The sequence below is a fragment of the Ranitomeya variabilis genome, chromosome 5, assembly GCF_051348905.1.
Source record: "Ranitomeya variabilis isolate aRanVar5 chromosome 5, aRanVar5.hap1, whole genome shotgun sequence".
NCBI classification, from domain to species: domain Eukaryota; kingdom Metazoa; phylum Chordata; class Amphibia; order Anura; family Dendrobatidae; genus Ranitomeya; species Ranitomeya variabilis.
In genome coordinates, this window is record NC_135236.1 from 459053751 (window position 1) to 459078872 (window position 25122).

The following is a 25122-nucleotide window of genomic DNA, read 5'->3' on the forward strand; positions in this document are numbered from 1 at the left end:
GCTATTCTGCAACTTGTCCATTCAAGTGAATTGTTCTGTAAAAGATATGGACAGCACATGGATGCCACCTGTGTGGTGTCCGATTTTCACTGACTGGTTCCTAGTGAAGCATTAGAAACCACTGAATAGTATTTTCCATTACGTTCCTCAGGACAGCACCATGGAGGACGTCCTTCCTTAACCTATAGCAGGACAGGATCATAGAGAGGTTAAAGGGAACCTCCCACCTCCACCCTCCAGTGATTTTTCCTGTCCCTACAGGAACGGACGTATGAGAGGTTGCTCCTAGAGCGAAGATAGGCTGTGGATTCTCTTCCCCCTATCAAGTGGTCCGTGGCCGACACCTAACTGGGATAGAGGTCCCTCAGCTACCAGTGCTGTACCAGATGGACTCAGAGTTTGGGGGTCTCAACCTTCCCTTTTCCTGGTCAGACGGACCGTGGCCGACTCCTCTTTGAGAGGTTCCTCAGCCAACAGGCAGCCTGTGCAATGGGCTTAGGGGTATCGTGCGGCAGGTCCAATCCTTCCCCCTATCAGGTAGCCCAGGGTGGAAACTCCCCGGTGGGGAGTCCCTCAGCCCCAGAGACCAGTCGAGCGGACAGGCTCCTGCGAAGAGCCGCTTCCTCCCGGTGGGGGGTCTCGGCTCAGACGCCGACCGGCAAAACACCACTACTCCCGAAAGTTGTGTGGTGGAGAAGTCCATTGTGCTTCTGGTGACGTCAGAAAAGGGCGCCGGCACATAGGATCGGCGTGCGTTCTTCGATGGAACACAGAAGGGGGCACAGGCAGTAATGCAGCATTCCTGACGGGACGCCGCTTCCTTCCACGGTAGGCTCTCGGCGTTACCAGCTCCCCCTGTCTTCTAGCAGGTATGGAGCCAGCACAGGTGAGTGCATGGTTTAATGTTGCATTGATGGCCTGGGCCTCTGGGCTGACTCTAGTCTCATGCCTTTGTGCCAAAGCTGTACCTGGAACCCATTTACAGCTAGGCCTTGGACCTCTAGGCTATGGTAGGGCCATATGTCCAGGCTACATCTCATGACTGGACTTCAGTTAGTTGCAGGTCTTGTCTGCACAGAGCCTTATGATTGGGCTTCAGAGTGACTTTTTGGAAGCATGCTTTCCATTTTCTGGTTCAATAAGCAAGTGTTTCACTTTTCTTTGCAACCTAACTACTCCATCCAGAGGAGGACACAAGGTGTTAATTCAGCACATTGTCTTCATGAAGACTGCCCTCCAGCTGCTGCTCATTAATTAGCCTTCGGGTGGAGTCAGTCTGACAAATGAGATGTACTGTTCAGAGTGGAGATTTATCTGGAACTCTGATAGATGGCTCTTTTTCTTAAAAGTGTAAGTCATACTGCTTCCTTGCATCAGATTGAGTGCCTCCGTGCATAATACTGCATCGTAGTGCCTCTATGCATCATATTGAGTGCCTCCGTGCATAATACTGCATCATAGCGCCTCTATGCATTATATTGAGTGCCTCTGTGCATAATACTGCATCATAGTGCCCCTATGCATCATATTGAGTGCCTCCATGCATAATACTGCATTTTAGCGCCTCTGCATTATATTGAGTGCCTCCGTGCATAATACTGCATCATAGTGCCTCTATGCATCATATTAAGTGCCTCCGTGCATAATACTGCATCTTAGTGCCTCTACATTATATTGCGTGCCTCCGTGCATCATACTGCATCATAGTACCTCCATGCATCATATTGAGTGCCTCTGTGCATGATACTGCATCATAGTGCCTCTATGTATCATATTGAGTGCCTCCGTGCATCATACTGCATCATAGTACCTCTATGCATCATATTGAGTGCCTCTATGCATGATACTGCATCATAGTGCCTCTATGCATCATATTGAGTGCCTCTGTGGCATCATACTGTTTCATATTGCCTTTGTGCATCAGATTGCTTCATAGTTCCTATATGCATCATAGCGCTTCATAAGTTGCTTCATGTATCATATTGCATTGTATTGCTTCATGGTTCCTATATGCATCATAGTGCTTCATTATTCCTATATGCATCATAGTGCTTCATATTGCCTTTGTGCATCATATTGCATCATGGTTCCTTTATGCATCGAGTGCTTCATATTGCCTTTCTGCATCTTATTGCATCAGAATGCTTCATGGTTCCTATATGCATCATTGCGCTTCATAGTGACTTCAGGTATCATATTGCATCATATTGCTTCATGGTTCCTATATGCATCATAGTGCTCATATTGCCTTTATGCATCATATTGCTTCAAGGTTCATGTATGCATCATAGTGCTTCATATTGACTTTGTGCATCATATTACAGCATATTGCTTCATAGCTCCTATATGCATCAGAGTGCTTCATTGTTCCTATATGCACCATAGCGCTTCATAGTTACTTCATGCATCATATTGCATCATACTGCCTCATTATTCCTATGTGCATCATATTGCATCATATTGAATCAGACTAATAGTGCCTTTGGACATCATACTGCATTATATTGCTTCATAGTTCCTATATGCATCATATTGCATCATAGGGTTTCGGTGCCCTTTGCCTCAGGGGGTATTATTAGTGTGTCGGGCTTGGTGCCTTTTTCGCCTCTGGCTGTGAGCCACTGGGTCAGACCTTCTGTCTGGTGCCTTGTGTGGCCGCACATTGTATCATTGGCCTACCACTTCACATTTTTGTCTTGGGCCTCAACTCTGGATATGGAGTCCTTGTGTTTTGGACCCAGATCCAGCTAATGCTACTTCATTCTTTACAACAGGGCTTAGTCAAGCAAACAGGCTTGAATTGGCTTAGTAAAATCTGCATTTCTTCTGTTTGGAACAGATCTCTCGGGTAGATTATACTTTGAGTGCTAAAGGCAAGTCTATTACATAATTAGCTTTAAAAGATGACATACGTCATTTTGGTACATCCTATAAAAGGACATACTACTGTCCTGGGAGCAGAAAATCCCACAAGTTGAAAGAAGGGACTCCTTCAGCCTTGGAATGCTTTGCCTTGAGATATTAGGACTATCTACAATTTGCATAGTTTTGGGGGCACCCTCAGGGCACGTTTGTTCAGAGCGGCCTATCACGTTCCCTAATCAGTCATCTCCATCTCTCCCCACCCCCTGAAGATGGCTGTGCCATCATTGTAAATAAAACATTGTTGATACACACCTGTACCTTGTATCTTCCCTGCCTCATTGTAGAGTGTAAGCTCTCAGGAGCAAGGTGGGTTTATTTTGCTTTATTATACGGTTGTTACTTATGACTGTCGTGTTTCAGACTGTCAAACTGTAAAGCGCTGCGGAATATGTGGACACTATATGGATGGAAGTTTATTATTGTTGTTATTATTAATCCTTCCCAAACTCCACATTCAGCAATCAGACAGATTCTTGTCCCATAAGTCTGTTGCGTTTTGTTTTCCAGGGACATCAGCACTGCCTTTTGTACCGTGTGGTGAAGCAGCAGCACTGCGTCGTGTGGCAGAGGATCCCATACTCGCGGCTCTTACAGCAGTCACGGCTCCTAAGATAAACAAAACTGTATCCAGGGCTCTTACTGTTAAGACCCCATAGTCTCACTGCCTCACAGTAGATAATCTTCCTCCGTAATGAGGAAGAAACCTACTTCTTCTCTAGCCATGGAATATGGTTACTCCCACAATGGCAGTCTGGGTGGATAAAGATCCCTGAGAAGATTGCCTCTTGGGTAGTGTTGAGCATTCCGATACCACAAGTATCGGGTATCGGCCGATACTTGCGGGTATCGGAATTCCGATACCGAGATCCGATACTTTTGTGGTATCGGGTATCGGTATCGAAACAACATTAATGTGTAAAATAAAGAATTAAAATAAAAAATATTGCTATACTCACCTCTCCGACGCAGCCTGGACCTCACCGAGGGAACCGGCAGCGTTCTTTGCTTAAAATGCGCGCGTTTACTTCCTTCCGTGACGTCACGGCTTGTGATTGGTCGCGTGCCGCCCATGTGGCCGCGACGCGACCAATCACAGCAAGCCGTGACGTAATTTTCAGGTCCTCAATGCCTAATTCTAGGCATTCAGGATTTAAAAATTACGTTCCAGCTTGTGATTGGTCGCGTCGCGGTCACATGGGCGACGCGACCAATCACAAGCCGTGACGTCACGGGAGGCAGGAAACGCGCGCATTTTAAAATTACGTCACGGCTTGTGATTGGTTGCGTGCCGCCCATGTGACCGCGACGCGACCAATCACAGCAAGCCGTGATGTAATTTCAGGTCCTGAATGCAGAATTAGGCATTGAGGACCTGAAAATTACGTCACGGCTTGCTGTGATTGGTCGCGTCGCGGCCACATGGGCGGCACGCGACCAATCACAAGCCGTGACGTCACGGAAGGAAGTAAACGCGCGCATTTTAAGCAAAGAACGCTGCCGGTTCCCTCGGTGAGGTCCAGGCTGCGTCGGAGAGGTGAGTATAGCAATATTTTTTATTTTAATTCTTTATTTTACACATTAATATGGATCCCAGGGCCTGAAGGAGAGTTTCCTCTCCTTCAGACCCTGGGAACCATCAGGGATACCGTCCGATACTTGAGTCCCATTGACTTGTATTGGTATCGGGTATCGGATTAGATCCGATACTTTGCCGGTATCGGCCGATACTTACCGATACTTTCAAGTATCGGACGGTATCGCTCAACACTACTCTTGGGATATGTATGTGCATAATATGCATATATGGACAAATAAGTTGACATACTTATAATGTCTGGACTAATGACTCGTATAAATGCAGTTTCGAATAATTTCAAGTGTCGGAAAATTTGTTCTAGCACTACCACCACCACCTTCATTGATTCAGAGTTTGGACTCCCTGTGTCTAACATCAAGTAAAACAGGAGTGATGATCCACGTTTCTCTTTCAGCGTTTCTAATGAGAAGCCCGACATTGGTATTGGCAGGAGATATTACCTGCCGGATGGTATATTCCTTAGTTTCAATAATATATAACCCTTCTTGGGGCTAGACGTCTAAGGATTTGGAATAGACGTGATCTCCTGGATGAGTAATGTGCGTACATCCCAATGCTCTGCCATTATCCATGTACTAACTTATTGGTTTGATATTCCCGCAGTCCAGGGCCTCTGTCCTGCAGGTCTCCTTGTAGTACAGTAAGCTGGTCTGTAACCAAGGCTTAACCTGAGCCCAGAAGGACCAATGAAGGAACAATCCTGTGTTATAAGCACATGCAGTTTATTATTGGTCGGTACAGTCCTCATTGTGTGGTGGCTGTGACTTTCACCATATTTTGCTGGGCAATAAGGTTTTCTAACCCTATTCTGGGGCTGTGATGTCTATAAGTATCTATCACAATAAATAACTTGCTGTGGTTCATTATTGGTATTGGAGTACAATGGGTGTATCTCACTCTCTGCTCCTGATGCTTATTTCATTTACCACATTCATACTGAAATTGGCCATTATAGCTGTATACCAGACACTCACTACGGTGATTTTCTTTGCGGATCTCTTTAGATATCTATGTTTTTCTGATCTTTCAGATCCTTTATATATTTAATCTGGTTTTTGCCTGGGACTTTGATTCCTGGGCTTCTGTACCCACCCTGGGAGAGATGCTTTGGTATTCTCCATGGTGCTGTCCTGAGGGACGTAACGGAAAAAGGGAAATTAGACTTACCGGTAATTCCATTTCCACAGTTAGTCCCTCAGGACAGCACCCTTAGTTCCCTCCCTTATGTTTCTGTTTCAGGATTGTTCGGGATTAATCTACCGGCACATCGTTCGTCCTTTGGGTCACCATGGCTCGAAATTAAGATGAAGCCGTTTAATGGTTATTACAGATATGTTTGTAAGGGCACGTTTAGACCATTTATTTCCATCCTTCGGTGGTACTTTGAAAGAACACTGGAGGGTGGAGTTGGGAGGTTCCTTTTAACCTCTCTATGATCCTGTCCCGCTATAGGTCAAGGAAGGACGTCCTCCATGGTGCTGTCCTGAGAGACTAACTGGAAATGGAATTACCGGTAAGTCTAATTTCCCTTTTTTTTCCTTTTGCACACACACAAAAAATGATGAAAAAAATCAGATTCAGCATATTGAAGGAAATGGGTTCATTTTTTTTTTTCTTGCAGGGAGCACTTATTCACCAATTTTGTTTTATAGTCAGCCTGAAAAAACTATGCCATTTTAATTATAACACTGAATTATACAATGACTTTGATAATATAGAATAGGCCCCTGATTATTATGTTTTTGTTGTTGGTGGCCTAATGGAAGCATGTCTGGAGGAAAGCTGAATTCAGAAGTCCGTAATTCATGGACTGTATTTGTACAGCAATGCCCAGACTTAGTTAAAAATGTCAGTCTGTAATTGCGAGCTATAATTTAAGTGTATACAATGGGAAAGCAACATACGGTAAATCCCCAAATAGCGATACGGAATGCTGGATATGAAAGTTTCTTGCTCTGGTAATAGACTTTACAAACTATTTTTTTATTAGTATGTCTATTCTGAATCCATAACTAGTCTGCGAGTGTAAGGCTTCTGAGACCATGTTTCTATGGATGTTGGTATTGAACCAGTACTCACACAAAATGATTTAATCAGATAGCTTTACTCGACTGTAGAGGCAGGTAGGAAGATTCCAGAATTAGTTGTATTCTCAAGCTAAATTCTTACATTATGCCCCGGTAGCAGTAGATGCAGCAGCAGGAGGTAAGGAGTTGTTTGTGCACCAGACGAATGTGGCTGACAAACACTGGTAGATGAGGAAGAAGGAAGAGGTTACTTACATCAGAGCTGGGCCATAGGGAGGGAGAAAGGGAAAACTTCTAAACAGCAAACTGATTCCATAGCAGTGTAGCAGCAACAATAAAAAAAAATACAATACTGTATGATTCAAAGTCGGGGTCATGACCATGTCCAAGTGAGGGGTCCGACAGTGGCTACAGACGAGTGAAACAGAAGCTAAGGCTGTGTTCATATGTAGCGTAAATGCTGTATTTTTTCTGATGCTATTTATTTGCATTTTTTCTGCAGGTGTCTGCTTCAAAATACCCAATATCTTTCTTCTCTGATTTTTTGCATTTTTTCACCATTTTGTTTTTGAGTGGTTTCCCATTTATTTAATGCATTCATTTTTTTAGTGGAGAAAAACTTTGCACTTAAAAATGCAAGTGCGCTTTTTACATGCATTTTATGACATTCCCCATAGGAACCTATAGAGAAAAAAACACATAAAAAATGCACCGTTCACCAGCATCTTTAGACTCACTGTGGGCAGGAGTTTGCATGAAATCGCATCCACTTTATATGGACATTTAGATTTTCTGAGCAAAAAAATGCAGAAAAACGCAGCAATTACACTACATGGGAACATGGCCTATCGGTACGCAACAAGTGGGATGCTGTACTGCACAGCTCGGCCACACCAAGTGTGCACCAAGCACCTCATTAGTATAGTTCAATAAAGAATAATCGGGAAAACGCATAAATGGATTAGCAGTGCACCCTAAAGTTGCAATATACAGGGGTTGGACAAAATAATGGAAACACCTGGAAACATCAACAAAAGTTAGTTTAATATGGTGTAGGTCCACCTTTTGCGGCGATTACAGCCTCAATTCTCCGAGGTATGGATTCATACAAGGTGTGAATTGTTTCCAAAGGAATTTTAGCCCATTCTGCAGTTAAAACACCCTCCAGTTCTTTGAGCGATGATGGCGGCGGAAATCGACGTCTAACTTGAATCTCTAAAATCGACCATAAATGCTCAATAACGTTGAGGTCTGGGGATTGTGGGGGCCAGATGAGATGCTCAACTTCATTAGAATGTTCCTCGTGCCATGCTTTAACGATTCTAGCTGTATGAATTGGTGCATTATCATCCTGAAAGATGGCGTTCCCCTCAGGGAACAGTGCTTGAACCATTGGATGCACTTGGTCGCCCAAAATGCCTAAATAATCTTGGCTGTTAAAGGGAACCTGTCACCACGTTTTTGGAAGATGGGATAAAAATAGCGTTAAATAGGGGCAGAGGTGGGCATTACATTAGTGTGTTTGTTATGCGTTTATTACCCACCTAAGTTGCCGAAATACCTTTGCAAAGTCTCCGTTTTCGCCTGTCAATCAGGCTGGTCTGGTCAAAAGGGCGTTGTCTTCCCCCAGATTTTGCGTATTTTTCCGTTGGTGGCGTAGTGGTGTGCGCATGCCCAAGGTCCCGAATCCTCTGCCAGGGGATTTAAAAGAGCGCGCTGTTCGTTTTCATTGGTGATCGGTGGGCGCGGCCATCTACCTTTGGCCGCGCGTGCGCAGAAGCGGCGCTCTGCTGGCCGCGGCTTCAGGAAAATGGCCGCCGCGATATCCATCTGCGCACGCGCGGCATCCCGCGGCCATTTTCCTGAAGCCGCGGCCAGCAGAGCGCCGCTTCTGCGCACGCGCGGCCAAAGGAAGATGGCCGCGCCCACCGATCACCAATGAAAACGAACAGCGCGCTCTTTTAAATCCCCTGGCAGAGGATTCAGGACTTTGGGCATGCGCACACCACTACGCCACCAACGGAAAACTACGCAAAATCTGGGGGAAGACAAGACGCCCTTTTGACCAGACCAGCCTGATTGACAGGCGAAAACGGAGACTTTGCAAAGGTATTTCGGCAACTTAGGTGGGTAATAAACGCATAACAAACACACTAATGTAATACCCACCTCTGCCCCTATTTAACGCTATTTTTATCCCATCTTCTAAAAACGTGGTGACAGGTTCCCTTTAATTCTTCCATGAAGGGATATCATTGGCCTGGCGGATCTCCATGAAATAGCACCTCAGATCATCACAGAACCTCCGCCATGTTTTATGGTTGGGAGAAGGCAGTCTGGATGGAATGCTTCTTTCGGCTGTCTCCAAACGTACACTCGGCCGGAGGTCGGAAATAGGGTAAACGATGATTCGTCTGAGAATATCACGTTTCCACTGCTTGAGGGACCAATTCTGGAGGTTTCTACACCACTCTAAATGCTTGGAAACATTTGTCATTGAGAGCAGTGGTTTTGTAGTTGCAGCTCTTCTGTGGAATACAGATTTGTGCAGCTCCCGACGAACAGTTCTCGTGGAAACTGGGTTCTGTAGGTGTTTATTGAGCTCAGCAGTGATTTTCGGAGCCGTGGTCTTGCGATCCTCTCTCACAATTCGCTTTAGAGTCCGACGGTCTCTTTTAGTCAACTTTGACTTTCGGCCGGACCTGTGCTTTGCTGCAGACGTTTTTTCTACTCTTTCAAACGCAGTCATTACTTTTGAGACAGTACCTCTTGACACGCCAAGCATTCGGACACTTTCTGTTACACTAGCGCCTGCCATACGAGCACCAACAATTTGGCCTCTTTGAAAATCCGAAGTCTGCCATTGGTATCAGGTTCTCATCAATGTTCTTACAATTATGCAAAACAAAGTTAATTTACATACACATAACACAAATAATCAACTACAAAACATTACCATATGTCACGGTTTGCATGTTTATCACATGTTCGAAGATTGATGCCAAAACGTTAGGTGTTTCCATTATTTTGTCCAACCCCTGTATATGTCCCCATGTTGTGATGACAGACTCGCTTTAATATTGATGTATCCACGTTTTTTATTCGGTAACACATGTACACACTATTTACTTGCCTGAATAACTTTATTCTCTAAAATGCTATGTAAATGTTATGTCAGTCTCGGGCAGTTTGTGCTGCACAGCAATCTAGCAACCTATAAATACACAGAGTATGGGTGGAATAATATTTAGCTTTCCTTCATGTGCAATCACACAAAAGAAACTAGGGGCACACTGTGCACAATGACGAACAGATTGTACAAATCCCCCACGCATTCCGAGAAGGGAAAAGAATAGAAAAATTGACCAGTTTGTTTTCTTAAAAAGTTAGTAATGCTCTAGGAGTCTGAGGAATTTAATGCACTTAAGTATGCAATTATTAAGAGAAAGTGTGTTACTTCCATGAAATGTGCAATTCTGGGGGTTGACGTCGTGCGGAAGCTGTGTTTCTTGTCCTAAAATATCAGTCCAGTCATTGGATTCAGACTTCAGACTGGTTTCTTAGAATAGACTCTCTACCAGCTACAGCCTTCTATGTGTGGTCAACATGTCTATCTGTTCATTAGGTCTCTAGTTCAGGCTGAATTAATGTTGGGGAAATGGCACAGAAAAACTTCATTTACATGTCAGAGCCATAATGGGTACTGATGGGCGGACCGTGGCTGTTAGCCCGTCAAAAGCTGTTGTTAATCTCTGACAGCGGCTTCTAACTCGTGCTTCCGGGAAGCACACCAGAAATCCCACCCATTGGTAACCCCGTCACGTGATCACCTCCATGGTAGTCATAGCTAGATTGCTATGAGTGCCACCCGGTGGTCGGAGCTCATAGCAAGTATTTCTGCTACATACAGGCATTCTGATTATCGCCTGTATGTAGCAGGTCCGATAGCACAACTGCAGCTTCTAGTCTCCCATGGAGACTATTGAAGCATGCAAAAAGTAAAAAAAAGAGAAAAAAGTTTTTAAAAATATAACAAAAATTAATAGGTCAAATCGCCCCCCTTTCACCCCATTCAAAATAAACCAATAAAAAAAATCAAACCTACACATATTTGGTATTGCCACATTCATAATCGCCCGATCTAACTATATAAAAAAATAATTCACCTGATCGCTAAACGGCGCAACGAGAAAAAAAGTAAAAATGCCAGAATTACGTTTTTCTAGTCACTGCTACATTGCAATAAAATGCAATAACGGGCGATCAAAAGATCGTATCAGCACCAAAATGGTATCAATAAAAACGTCAGCTTGGCAAGCAAAAAATAAGCCCTCACCCAGCCCCAAATAACAAAAAATGAAGATGCTACAGGTCTTTGAAAATGGTGCCTTTTTTTTCCTTTTAAAGTTTGGATTTTTTTTCACCACTTAAAAAAGAACCTAGACATGTTTGGTGTCTATGAACTCACAATGACCTGGAAAATCATAATGGCAGATCAGTTTTAGCATTTAGTGGACATGGTATAAAAAAAAAAAACTACTGTGGAATTGCATTTTTTTTTTTGCAGTTTAACAGCACTTAAATATTTTCCCGTTTTCCAGTACATGATATGTTAAAACCAATGGTGTCGTTCAAAAGTACAACTCGTCCCGTAAAAAAGATGGCCATTTTGACCAAAAATTAAAAAAGTTATGGCTCTGGGAAGAAGGGGGAACAAAAAATGAAAATGCAAAAACAAAAATACCTCTGGTCATTAAGGGGTTAAATAGAACTTGAGAACCACAATATAGATCTGTGATGTACTGTATATTGTATATGGTCATTCATAAAGTAAATATTATGGAGCCAATTAAAAAAATAAAGATTATTATTATTAAGTAAGACTGACATTGTGATTGCGAATCTTAGTAAACGGGCTCCCTGGAGAACAATGCACCTAATTCATTAAAAGCCACTTAATGAATAAAACCAAGCCCTCACATGGCCATTTTGCCTGAATAATGAAAAACAGTTATGCCTCTGGGAAGGAGGGGAGCAAAAAACAAAAGCACAAAAACGGAAAATGGCCCAGGGTTTAAAAGGTTAAGCACAAAACAGCTAATATACTTAGCATTTCACATACTTTTGATTTTGGGTCAGAACCACCATATTAAAAATACTTAAAAACAAACAACCGGTAAGCAATATGGCAGTGTAAAATGTCTAGGTTTATTGCAGCAGGAGAAAATAAAAAATCGAATTGTACAATTTTCTAGCATAACACAATTGGAATGTGTAGATATTTGTGTGTAATTTCGGATGAGATCTGCTCTGAAGGTTGCTACGCTTTGCATTGTAATCTCATCCTTCCAATCGTTACTTAATATGGTATTACGCTCCGGCACAATGAGCTGGGCTGGAGAGGTCTTTTTGTTCACAGTGAGGAAGAATTTCTGGTATTTTGTGTGTGTATATAGGATATATTGTAAGACGTCACTTGCCATGAGCGCTCCCTGCCAGCGTGTAAGGATCACAGCCATACAATTCATAACACACGGAGGACTGCAGTAAAAGGAAATGTTTGAGTCTGCTGTAATTCAGATGGTCTTTCCAAAACATAAAAAAGTGTTTGCTGAAGAGACAGGTCATAAAAAATAGGAACCGGATTTTTCTTTTTCATTTCCATTAAACATAAACCATTGGTGTAATGTGTGCATTGGCCAAACCACGAACAGCTTCATCGTTCTTGGCTATACATCAGACAGGAGTCTTATTTTATTGTGGAGCAGCATTACTAATGTCCTCATGAGTTAAAAACTTTACAGAGTTGAACTCTCCTGGTTATAAGTTTTGTGAAGGTAACAAGCTAATAAAGGGGCAAGTAGACTGTGCAAACCTTTTTTACAGATAATTCTGGACGCATAATGCCCAATGGTCTAATGGCACAATTTGCAAGTCTATATAAAGGTAATAAACAAAGGAGTTAACCCAGGCATGCTCTCCTGCCCAATGGGACATCTGGCGTATAGAGATACTAGTGCTTTCTGGGCAGTTCTGTTGCAGAGTCATCCATCCTCATTCTTAATGAGACCTATACACGGTATTTGATGGGCTTTGGACAGTGGTCTTCCAATGTACACTGGTGTTTCTCCACACCCAACGTCAGGTCGAGCAGGAGAGTATGCCTGGTCCTTTTTTTTTTTTTTGTATGGACAATTTGGAAGAGGGCCTGTATATCCTTTCTGTATTGTGGGAAGAAGAGGAGCCAAAAATGGAAACGCCGAAATGGAAATATCCCTGGTCCTTAAGAGGTTAAAGTACCTTAATAAGTTGCAATGTTTTTGAGCAACCCAGGTGTTGCACCAAAATATTGTGCCTTTTATGGATTTTATACCTATACTAATATGGGTGGAGCATACAGGGCCAGTTTTAGGCAAAATGAGGCCCTAGGCAAAAGTTTAAAATGGGGCCCCAAATGCTAACATATTGCACATCACACAGAAGCATTTCTGTTATATTTACGTGCGCTATGTTCAGGCCGCTAAACGAGACAATATTGAAGTCGTTCGACACTCGTTTCCCGGCCTCTATGCACCAACTGAGGAAGAATAATGGGAACAGAACAATCACTATTAGATCAATCTGTCCCCATACAGTATCATGTTATCAGCAGCACATCCTACAGTTTAGGCTAGGTTCACATTGCGTTAATGGCAATGCGCTGACGGCATCCGTTACATAGCGGCACTAACGCTATGTACCGGATGCGTTAGCACACCCATTAACTGTTATGTAGCGCATCGCTAACTCATGTCATAATCCGCATGCGTTAGCAATGTGCCGTCATTCTGTGACGGACCCTCGGACGCGGTCTGCAGCGTTTTCGGGTCCGTCACCGCTAGCACAAATGGAGCATCTGCGCTAGCGTGATCGCATAATGCGATCTTTAAAAGGCACTTGCGTTGCGCAGTCCGTTTAACACATGCGTTGAACGAACTGCACTAACCCAATGTGAACCTAGCCTTACACTGGCGATGTGCTGCTGAGAACAATGATTTCTGTTCCTGCATAAACAATCACTCAATGAATATGCAGCATTTTCCGTGTTGAGTATAATACAATCCATAGTCCTCCATATATTATAATGTGCACTACAGTCCTCCATATTGTAACATGCACACCCCATAGTCCTCCATATAATATAATGTGCCCCATAGTCCTCCATATAGTATAATACACTCCTCATAGTGCTCCATATAGTTTAATACACTCCTCTGTCCTCTATATAGTAGAATACACTCTTCATAGTCCTCCATATATTAAAAAACACTGCTCAGTCCTCCATATAGTATAATACACTCCTCATAGTGCTCCATATAGTATAATGGACTCCTCTGTTGTGAACTATACTTCTTGGCTCCCTCTTGTGGTCACTAGTGATTTGGCACCTGGATTGTCTTTTACCAGGTTGGGATTCACCTGCTTCATTAGGCCTGGGGTATTGCTATTTAAACTTCCTGGATTCTCAGTCCAGTGCCTGGCATCGTTGTAATCAGTTCATTTCTGTTTGCTCCTGTCTTCAGGTCCTGGTTCATTGTAAGATAAGCTAAGTCCTGCTTTCTTATTTTTTTTGTTATTTTGCTTTGTTCATATTTTTGTCCAGCTTGCACAAAATGTGATTCCTGATATTGCTGGAAGCTCTAGGGGGCTGATATTCTCCCCCCTCACCGTTAGTCGGTTTGGGGGTTCTTGGATATTCAGCGTGGATATTTTGCAGGGTTTTTGCTGACCATATAAGTCATCTTACTATTTTCTGCTATTAGTCAGTGGGCCTCTCTTTGCTAAAATCTAGTTTATTCTTACGTTTGTCTTTTCTTCTTACCTCACCGTTATTATTTGTTGGGGGCTTGTATTACTTTGGGGTCTTTTCTCTGGAGGCAAGAGAGGTCTTATTTTCCCTGATAGGATTAGTTAGTTCTCCGGATGGCGCGAGACGTCTAGGATCAACGTAGGCACGTTCCCCGGCTACTGTTAGTGTTTGTGCTAGGATCAGGTATATGGTCAGCCTAGTTACCACGTCCCTATGAGCTGGTATTTATGTTTTATTTATGTTTGCAGACTTTGCTGTAATCTCTGAGATCCTTTGCCATTGGGATCATAACAGTATGCCAGGCCATGAATAGTTAATGCATTGCAGAAGTGGGATTAAAAGAAAAGGAGTTCTGAGTTGTTGTTTTTTTTTTCTTCTCCTCTTTCTTCCTTCCCCTTTTTCTCAGAGTGGCTGTAAGCTTTGCTGCAGACATGAATGTTCAGACCTTAATTACTAGTGTGGATCAGCTTGCTGCACGAGTGCAGAGCATTCAGGATTTTGTTGTTAGCAGACCTATGTCTGAGCCTAAGATACCTATTCCTGAGCTGTTCTCTGGAGATCGATTTAAATTTAGGATGCGTTTTTTCTGGCGCTCGGATTGCTTTATGAGGAGCCTAATCTTGAAATTCAGGCAGAAAAAGCTCTACTGGCTATCTCTCAGGGCCAGGATGAAGCCGAAGTGTATTGCCAAAAATTTCGGAAATGGTCCGTGCTTACTCAATGGAATGAATGTGCTCTGGCCGCAAATTTCAGAAATGGCCTTTCTGAAGCCATTAAGAATGTGATGGTGGGTTTCGCAATTCCTACAAGTCTGAATGATTCTATGGCGCTGGCTATTCAGATTGATCGGCGTTTGCGGGAGCGCAAATCCCCTAATCCTCTGGCGGTGTTGTCTGAACAGACACCTGTTTCAATGCAATGTCATAGAAACCCCGATCCAGCAATGCAATGTGATAGAATCCTGACTAGAACCGAACGACAAAATCATAGACGACAGAATGGGCTGTGTTTTTACTGTGGTGATTCTACACATGTTATATCAGCATGCTCTAAACGCCTAACCAAGGTTGTCAGTCCTGTCTCCATTGGTAATTTGCAGCCTAAATTTATTTTGTCTGTGACTTTAATTTGTTCATTGTCTTCCTACCCTGTTATGGCGTTTGTGGATTCAGGTGCTGCCCTGAGTCTTATGGACTTGTCGTTTGCCAAGCGCTGTGGTTTTGTCCTGGAGCCTTTAAAAGTTCCTATTCCTCTCAGAGGAATTGATTCTACGCCACTGGCGGAAAATAAACCGCAGTTTTGGACACAAGTGACCATGTGCATGACTCCTGAACATCGGGAGGTGATTCGTTTTCTTGTTCTGCATAAAATGAATGATTTGGTTGTGTTAGGTCTGCCATGGTTACAGACCCATAATCCTGTTTTGGATTGGAAGGCTATGTCTGTGTCGAGTTGGGGTTGTCAGGGAACTCATTGCGATTCTCCGCCGGTGTCTATTGCTACTTCTACTCCTTCAGAGGCTCCTGAGTATTTGTGTGACTATCAGGATGTATTCAGTGAGTCCAGGTCCAGTGATCTTCCTCCTCATAGGGACTGTGACTGCGCTATAGATTTGATTCCTGGCAGTAAATTTCCTAAGGGACGATTATTTAATTTGTCTGTACCCGAGCATGCCGCGATGCGTTCTTATGTCAAGGAGTCTTTGGAGAAGGGGCATATTCGTCCATCCTCTTCCCCTCTCGGTGCGGGATTCTTTTTTGTGGCCAAGAAGGACGGGTCTTTGAGACCTTGTATAGACTATCGGCTTCTGAATAAAATCACTGTTAAGTTTCAGTATTTTTTGCCACTATTGTCAGACTTGTTTGCTCGGATTAAGGGTGCCAAGTGGTTCACCAAGATAGATCTTCGTGGTGCGTACAACCTTGTGCGCATTAGGCAGGGGGATGAATGGAAAACTGCATTCAATACGCCTGAAGGTCATTTTGAATACTTGGTGATGCCCTTTGGGCTTTCTAATGCTCCTTCAGTGTTTCAGTCCTTTATGCATGATATCTTCCGGAAGTATCTGGATAAATTTATGATTGTTTATCTGGATGATATTCTGGTTTTCTCGGATGATTGGGATTCTCATGTAAAGCAGGTCAGGATGGTGTTTCAGGTTTTGCGTGATAATGCTTTGTTTGTGAAGGGCTCAATGTGTCTCTTTGGAGTGCAGAAGGTTTCCTTTTTGGGTTTTATTTTCTCCCCTTCTGCTGTGGAGATGGACCCAGTCAAGGTCCGAGCAATTCATGATTGGACTCAGCCCACGTCTGTTAAGAGTCTTCAGAAGTTCTTGGGGTTTGCTAATTTCTACCGTCGCTTTATCGCTAACTTTTCTAGCGTTGTTAAACCTTTGACGGATATGACCAAGAAAGGTTCTGATGTGGCTAATTGGGCCCCTGCAGCCGTGGAGGCCTTCCAGGAGCTGAAGCGCCGGTTTACTTCGGCGCCTGTTTTGTGCCAGCCTGATGTCTCACTTCCCTTTCAGGTTGAAGTGGATGCTTCTGAGATCGGTGCTGGGGCTGTTTTGTTGCAGAGAGGCTCTGGTTGCTCTGTGATGAGACCATGTGCTTTTTTCTCTAGGAAGTTTTCGCCTGCTGAGCGGAACTATGATGTTGGTAATCGGGAGTTGTTGGCCATGAAGTGGGCATTTGAGGAGTGGCGTCATTGGCTCGAGGGTGCTAAGCATCGTGTGGTGGTCTTGACTGATCACAAAAATCTGATGTATCTCGAGTCTGCTAAGCGCCTGAATCCTAGACAGGCTCGTTGGTCATTGTTTTTCTCTCGTTTTGACTTTGTGGTCTCGTACCTGCCTGGTTCGAAGAATGTTAAGGCTGATGCTCTTTCTAGGAGCTTTGTGCCTGACTCTCCTGGAGTCTCGGAGCCAGCTGGTATTCTTAAAGAGGGAGTAATCGTGTCGGCCATATCTCCTGATTTGCGACGTGTGTTGCAGAGATTTCAGGCTGGTAGACCTGACTCTTGTCCACCCGACAGACTGTTTGTTCCTGATAAATGGACCAGCAGAGTCATTTCCGAGGTACATTCCTCGGTGTTGGCAGGGCATCCGGGAATTTTTGGTACCCGAGATTTGGTGGCTAGGTCCTTTTGGTGGCCTTCCTTGTCACGGGATGTGCGCTCATTTGTGCAGTCCTGTGGGACTTGTGCTCGGGCTAAGCCTTGTTGTTCTCGTGCTAGCGGGTTGCTTCTGCCCTTGCCCGTCCCGAAGAGGCCTTGGACACACATTTCCATGGATTTCATTTCTGATCTTCCGGTGTCTCAAGGAATGTCTGTCATCTGGGTGGTGTGTGATCGTTTTTCCAAGATGGTCCATTTGGTACCCTTGCCTAAGTTGCCTTCCTCTTCCGATCTGGTTCCTTTGTTTTTTCAGAATGTGGTTCGTTTACACGGCATTCCGGAGAATATCGTGTCCGACAGAGGATCCCAGTTTGTGTCCAGATTCTGGCGATCTTTTTGTGCTAAAATGGGCATTGATTTGTCGTTTTCATCTGCCTTCCATCCTCAGACTAATGGTCAAACGGAGCGAACTAATCAGACACTGGAGGCTTATTTGAGATGTTTTGTTTCTGCGGACCAGGATGATTGGGTGACCTTCTTGCCATTGGCGGAGTTTGCCCTTAATAATCGGGCTAGTTCCGCTACTTTGGTTTCGCCATTCTTCTGCAACTCTGGTTTTCATCCTCGTTTCTCCTCGGGTCATGTTGAGTCTTCTGACTGTCCTGGGGTGGATTCCGTGGTGGATAGGTTGCAGCGGATTTGGAATCATGTGGTGGACAACTTGAAGTTGTCACAGGAGAAGGCTCAGCGTTTTGCCAACCGCCGCCGCGGTGTGGGCCCCCAACTTCGTGTTGGGGATTTGGTTTGGTTGTCTTCTCGGTATGTCCCTCTGAAGGTTTCCTCTCCTAAGTTTAAGCCTCGCTTTATTGGTCCTTATAAAATTTTGGAAGTTCTTAACCCGGTTTCTTTTCGTTTGGATCTTCCGGTGTCGTTTGCCATTCACAACGTGTTCCATAGGTCTTTGTTGCGGCGGTACGTTGTGCCTGTGGTTCCTGCTGTTGAGCCTCCTGCTCCAGTGTTGGTTGAGAGCGAGTTGGAGTACGTGGTAGAGAAGATCTTGGATTCTCGTCTCTCTAGACGGAGGCTTCAGTATTTGGTCAAATGGAAGGGCTATGGTCAGGAGGATAATTCCTGGGTGGCCGCCTCTGATGTTCATGCGGCCGATTTGGTTCGTGCCTTCCACGCTGCTCATCCTGGTCGCCCTGGTGGTCTGGGTGAGGGTTCGGTGACCCCTCCTTAAAGGGGGGGTACTGTTGTGAACTATACTTCTTGGCTCCCTCTTGTGGTCACTAGTGATTTGGCACCTGGATTGTCTTTTACCAGGTTGGGATTCACCTACTTCGTTAGGCCTGGGGTGTTGCTATTTAAACTTCCTGGATTCTCAGTCCAGTGCCTGGCATCGTTGTAATCAGTTAATTTCTGTTTGCTCCTGTCTTCAGGTCCTGGTTCTTTGCAAGATAAGCTAAGTCCTGCTTTCTTATTTTTTTTGTTATTTTGCTTTGTTCATATTTTTGTCCAGCTTGCACAAAATGTGATTCCTGATATTGCTGGAAGCTCTAGGGGGCTGATATTCTCCCCCCTCACCGTTAGTCGGTTTGGGGGTTCTTGGATATTCAGCGTGGATTTTTTGCAGGGTTTTTGCTGACCATATAAGTCATCTTACTATTTTCTGCTATTAGTCAGTGGGCCTCTCTTTGCTAAAATCTAGTTCATTCTTATGTTTGTCTTTTCTTCTTACCTCACCGTTATTATTTGTTGGGGGCTTGTATTACTTTGGGGTCTTTTCTCTGGAGGCAAGAGAGGTCTTATTTTCCCTGATAGGATTAGTTAGTTCTCCGGCTGGCGCGAGACGTCTAGGATCAACGTAGGCACGTTCCCCGGCTACTGTTAGTGTTTGTGCTAGGATCAGGTATATGGTCAGCCTAGTTACCACGTCCCTATGAGCTGGTATTTATGTTTGCAGACTTTGCTGTAATCTCTGAGATCCTTTGCCATTGGGATCATAACACTCCTCATAGTGCTCCATATAATTATAATGCACCACCATAGTCATCCATGTAGTACAATTCACTCCCCATAGTATAATGCACCCCATAGTTCTTCATGTAGTATAATGTATTCCCCATAGTCTTTGATACAGTATAATGCAGCCCACATATAGTATAATGCAGCCACCCACAGAGTACAATGCAGCTCCACCATACAACATAATGTAACCCCCATAGAATATAATGCAGCCCACCTCATAGTATAATGCAGCCCCTCCATACAGGGGCAGTGAGAAAGACACAGGCAAACGGTGACTAGGAGGCAGGGGAGAAGGACACAAGGGGGCTAGGGGAGACAGGCACAAGGGTGACACAGGGGGCTAGGGAGCAAGGAAGATTGACACAAGGGTACACATGGGGACTAGTGGGCAAGGGAGACTGACACATGGGGACACACAAGGACTAGAGTGCAAGGGAGACTGACACAAGGGGACAAGGGACACAGGCACAAAGGTACAAGGGAGACAGGCACAAGGGGACTCATGGGAACTAGGAGGAAGGGGAGAAGGGCACTAGGGGGCAAGGGAGACAGGCACAAGAGGACACAAGGGGACTCTGAGGACAGAGTAGATAGGGACGCACTGGGAGACAGGAGCAGGGAAGAAGGGCACAGGGATTACGAGGACAGGGTAGATGGGGACATATGGTGAGAAAGGGGAAAAGAGAGACGGGGGATGCAGGGGAGACTTGAGAGCAGGGCAGATGGGTCACACGGGGACAAGAGGCAGGGAATGCATGGGGGGTGTAGGATGACTCAGGGTATGGGAGATGGTGAGTATACCAGGGGAGGAGAGACAAGGTGCATATGGGGGCCCGGAGGAGCACATTGACCAGAATCTGGGGACTTAAAGAGGATATGGGGCATGAGAGAGCAGGGAGCAAGGGCAGAGCATGGAGGAAATGGGGCAGTTGTCATAGGGGGCCAGGGATGCTGGGGGCCAAGGATGGCGGCACACGGGTGCAGACACATCTCACTGCCGCCGGTCCCATCCAAGTTCATCCCTGGATCCTCCAGATATCTGAGTCCCTGAGGCATCCCCCTCCTGGGTGGCTCAGTCCATGCGCCCCTCACCAGCTCCGGATCTGCCTGTTCCCAGTCCCAGCAACCACCACAAGCTCCACCAATATGGTAGCTGCCATCACCTGTGCAGATGCTGCACTGCCTGTGCCCGGCACACAGCGGGTGCGAGATTAAGTGACGTCATCGCGCACCCACAGTGTCAGAGGCAGAGAGGAATGATGGGAGAGGGAGCGTCAGCTGACGCTCTCTCCTCCATCATTGCTTTGAACTGTACTGGCGTCTCCCGGTATAGTTCAATGCGGCGGGGGGAGTCGGCACTGGTGCCAGACGCCCCCCCTGACCCACAGGCCCCATAGCGGCTGTGTGATATGCCACTATTAGTGGCATGCCACTGACTGGGGACCCCTGGGGGAGTGGAGGCCCTAGGCAGCTGCCTGGTCTGCCTGCCGCTATTGCAAGCCCTGGGAGCATAAGTAGGATGAAGCGTGGATACTGACACCTGTCAAATTCCTGAAAAGTTACATCACATTACGGGGTTGACCACTACTCCAACAACCCATTCTGAATCTCTGTTCCCCCCCAGTAAAATAATAATACTTATTCTCACCTCCTTTATTGGTGCTGTTCCAGTGAGGTTGGCATTGGCTCTCCTGGGAATCGCGTGCTTTATGGCATCCAATTCCTGCAGCCAATCAGTGCTGACTTGACTCCCCTCTCCTATAGACATAATTGATATTTAGAGGAAGAGAGCTGCAGCTGGTCTCTCACTTCCTCTAGATGCCTTGAATTTGCCCGAAGGAGAGGATAGTGAAGCCAGTACTAATTGGCTGCAATGATTGCATGACATAAGAATGTCAGTGAAGCCCTGGGAGAGCCAGTGTTGACACCACTGGATCAGCGATGTCATAGGAGGAGAGTATAACTGGTACTAATTTACTGGGGGAAAACACAAAGAATCAGAAAGGGTTGTCTGAGTAGAGGACAACATTTTTAATAGTGTAAATGACACTGCAAACGTATTCCAGTCCCTGACCATAGCATCGTATGCCTAGAGTACATTTCTGGCTGAGGTGCATGCCAAGTATCAGATGCACCAAATTCATTAAGTGGCTCTTAATGAATTAGGCGATTCGCACTCCAGTGAAACTGAACAGTAAAGTTCGGCGTCCGTACCGAACGCCTATTGTTCGGACACAGACACCAAACACGTGACTTCATCCAGATGTCCATGTTACTGGACGGGTTTGGCCCCCCAAACATCGGGTGTTTGTTGCGCTGTCATGTACAAACACATGTAATCATGCAATCATGCAGCAAACACCACTTCTGATCTACAGTAAAATCATCACTGCCAGTCAGAGAGCCACGGTTCCCACGCTGTTAAAAGACAGAGTGAGCATGCAGCTGTGATCAGAGATATAAAGTTTATCTTCGGTCATTAGTATCAGCTGATGGGACTACTGCTCCCATCAGCCGATGCCTGCTGCCGCTAAGAACAGTGAGGACAGGAGCACTCAGGGCTGCCACTAGAAATTTCGGGGCCCCATACTGGCAAATTTTTCGGGGCCCATTTGAGACTCTGCCCAGGCTCCACCCCAGCCCCGCCTCCACGCTCCACCCCTCGAACTGTCCACAGTTCCACCGCTCTCTCTTGGAAAAACTCCACTTCTCACCTATCACACATTAACAGTTCCCATCACCAGATCACACATATAGCCGGCAGCTTTTGTTTTGGCCAAAAGATTTTTTAAGCACCACCATAACACGGTAGACACTTTTGGCCGGGCCCTACTCTGCTGTAACCTATTAAATATTTGTTAAAATATGCAATACAATTTAGGTATATTTTTATTTATTTTTCAATTTTTAAAATGAGCAATAATATCACATACAAGGAACAAGTACCGTTACACCATGTCCAGACCACATATTACCACCAGTGACCGAATAATATCACATACAAGGAACAAATACCAAAACACCATGACCAGACACCATATTATTACCACAAAGTAACCAAATAGCACATACAAGGGATAAATACCACCGCACCATGACCAGACCACATATTACCACCAGTGACCGAATAATATCACATACAAGGAACAAATACCACCGCACCATGACCAAACCACATACAGTTAGGTCCATATATATTTGGACAGAGACAACATTTTTCTAATTTTGGTTATAGACATTACCACAATGAATTTTAAACAAAGCAATTCAGATTCAGTTGAAGTTCAGACTTTCAGCTTTCATTTGAGGGTATCCACATTAAAATTGGATGAAGGGTTTAGGAGTTTCAGCTCCTTAACATGTGCCACCCTGTTTTTAAAGGGATCAGAAGTAATTGGACAATTGACTCCAAGGCTATTTCATGGACAGGTGTGGGCAATCCCTTCGTTATGTAATTCTCAATTAAGCAGATAAAAGGCCTGGAGTTGATTTGAAGTGTGGTGCTTGCATTTGGAAAGTTTTGCTGTGAAGTAAACATGTGGTCAAAGGAGCTCTCCATACAGGTGAAACAAGCCATCCTTAAGCTGCGAAAACAGAAAAAACCCATCCGAGAAATTGCTACAATATTAGGAGTGGCAAAATCTACCGTTTGGTACATCCTGAGAAAGAAAGAAAGCACTGGTGAACTCATCAATGCAAAAAGACCTGGGCGCCCATGGAAGACAACAGTGGTGGATGATCGCAGAATAATCTCCATGGTGAAGAGAAACCCCTTCACAACAGCCAACCAAGTGAACAACACTCTCCAGGAGGTAGGCATATCAATATCCAAATCTACCATAAAGAGAAGACTGCATGAAAGTAGATACAGAGGGTTCACTGCACGGTGCAAGCCACTCATAAGCATCAAGAATAAAAAGGCTAGACTGGACTTTGCTAAAAAACATCTAAAAAAGCCAGCACAGTTCTGGAAGAACATTCTTTGGACAGATGAAACCAAGATCAACCTCTACCAGAATGATGGAAAGAGAAAAGTCTGGCGAAGGCGTGGTACAGATCATGATCCACAGCATACCAAATCATCTGTAAAACACGGCGGAGGCAGTATGATGGCTTGGGCATGCATGGCTGCCTGTGGCACTGGGTCACTAGTGTTTATTGATGATGTGACACAGGACAGAAGCAGCCGAATGATTTCTGAGGTATTCAGAGCCATACTGTGTGCTCAGATCCAGCCAAATGCAGCCAAACTGATTGGTCGTCGTTTCATACTACAGATGGACAATGACCCAAAACATAAAGCCAAAGCAACCCAGGAGTTTATTAAAGCAAAGAAGTGGAATATTCTTGAATGGCCAAGTCAGTCACCTGACTTCAACCCAATTGAGCATGCATTTCACTAGTTAAAGACTAAACTTCAGACAGAAAGGCCCTCAAACAAACAGCAACTGAAAACCACCGCAGTGAAGGCCTGGCAGAGCATCAAAAAGGAGGAAACACAGCGTCTGGTGATGTCCATCAGTTCAAGACTTCAGGCAGTCATTGCCAACAAAGGGTTTTTAACCAAGTACTAAAAATGAACATTTTATTTAAAATTATTGAATCTGTCCAATTACTTTTGGTCCCTTTAAAAACAGGGTGGCACAGGTTAAGGAGTTGAAACTCCTAAACCCTTCATCCAATTTTAATGTAGATACCCTCAAATGAAAGTCTGAACTTTAACTGCATCTGAATTGCTTTGTTTAAAATTCATTGTGGTAATGTCTATAACCAAAATTAGAAAAATGTTGTCTCTGTCCAAATATATATGGACCTAACTGTATTACCACCACAAAGTGACCGAATACTACAATACTGATCAGTAATAAAAAAAAGCACAATACTATCAACATAAGTGCCATTATACACAGGAGATCTGTACTTAGTATGCAGTGTCTGTGTACAGGTAATACAGTGATCACTGCTGACATACACAGGACCTCTGAATATAGTATACAGTGTATAGTGTCAGTGTATAAGTAACACACTGACTCACCAGTGACGTCTCTAGGTAAAGTCCTTCATCTTTCAACTTTCATCCAGCACAGACTACCGTCACTTCTTGCAGCCAAGACTTGTCTCTGCAGGAAATAACACAGTTATCTCGAGCTCCGCTTGCAGAACACATTATTTAATTTTTCCCCAACTTCTACATTACACCACATGAAGAAAAATAGGCGACATAGTATCACTCTACACAGTAACAGGACCGCCCCCCATTTAAAACAGTATACTCAAAAAATAAAATAAATACGTCACTGTAGTAATATCCCTTAATTAGCCCCTATGGTAATAATATCCCCCATCCTGGCCACCATGTGACTCATTCCTGGCTCCAGCCATATGTTCTCGCATCCTGCCCTCATGAGTATCCATTCTGCCCCATATGATCTCCCGATCCTACCCCATATGATCGCCCCACATGATCTCCCCATCCTGCCCCATATGTACTCCCCATATGTCTCCATCATATCCATCCTGCCCCATGATCCTGCACGATCTGTCTCCAATCCTGCCCCCAGTGTCTCTAATCATGCCCCCAT